The sequence below is a fragment of the Tachysurus fulvidraco genome, chromosome 12 (assembly GCF_022655615.1).
Source record: "Tachysurus fulvidraco isolate hzauxx_2018 chromosome 12, HZAU_PFXX_2.0, whole genome shotgun sequence".
In the NCBI taxonomy this organism is placed as follows: domain Eukaryota; kingdom Metazoa; phylum Chordata; class Actinopteri; order Siluriformes; family Bagridae; genus Tachysurus; species Tachysurus fulvidraco.
In genome coordinates, this window is record NC_062529.1 from 23463253 (window position 1) to 23464701 (window position 1449).

A 1449-nucleotide genomic window follows, 5' to 3' on the forward strand; every position below is an offset into this window, starting at 1 on the left:
TACACACTGTCTCACAGTTTCACACACTCTCACACACATGTACACACTCACACAATCTCACACACTCTCACACACTTGTACACACTCACACAATCTCACACACATGTACACACTCACACAATCTCATACACTCTCACACACACGTACACACTCACACAATCTCATACACTCTCACACACATGTACACACACACAATCTCATACACTTTCACACACATGTACACACTCACACAATCTCATACACTCTCACACACATGTACACACTGTCTCACAGTTTCACACACTCTCACACACATGTACACACTCACACAATCTCACACACTCTCACACACATGTACACACTCACACAATCTCACACACATGTACACACTCACACAATCTCACACACTCTCACACACATGTACACACTCACACAATCTTACACACTCTCACACACATGTACACACTCACACAATCTCACACACATATACACACTCACACAATCTCATACACTCTCACACACATATACACACTCACACAATCTCACACACTCTCACACACATATACACACTCACACAATCTCATACACTCTCACACACATGTACTGTACACACTCACACAATCTCACACACTCTCACACACATGTACACACTCACACAATCTCACACACTCTCACACAATCTCACACACTCTCACACACTGTATAAACCACAACACAAGGTCTGGTCATCGTATCCAAACCTCACAGTCACCATTCATGACTTTACTAATCCATTGTTTTATTTTGTAATCTTTACACCATAACACTGTGGAATTCTCAATTCTGATTGGTCAGATGTTTAACGTTTATGTCTCCAGTGTCAGTTTTTCCAACAGAGGAAAATCTTATGACAGTTTTTTTTCCTAAGGATAAAGAGTGGGTTATCTTTTATTTTTATTAACTCTATATGAATAGGGGGGGCACGGTGGCTTAGTGGTTAGCACGTTCGCCTCACATCTGCAGGGTCGGGGGTTCGATTCCCGCCTCCGCCTTGTGTGTGTGGAGTTTGCATGTTCTCCCCGTGCCTCGGGGGTTTCCTCCGGTTTCCTCCCCCGGTCCAAAGACATGCATGGTAGGTTGATTGGCATCTCTGGAAAATTGTCCGTAGTGTGTGAGTGTGTGAGTGAATGAGAGTGTGTGTGTGCCCTGTGATGGGTTGGCACTCCGTCCAGGGTGTATCCTGCCTCGATGCCCGATGACGCCTGAGATAGGCACAGGCTCCTCGTGACCCGAGGTAGTTCGGCTAAGCGGTAGAAAATGAATGAATGAATGACTGTATATGAATAACTACGACGTGTCATTTGTTCATTTCCGTTGACGATAACGTCAATGTTCTATTTTCCCCGTTATTAATATAGAACTTTTTATTCATTTGCTTCAAGACTACATCATTCTGCTTTGGAACCAGGACAAAGGAATAAAATCCACTCA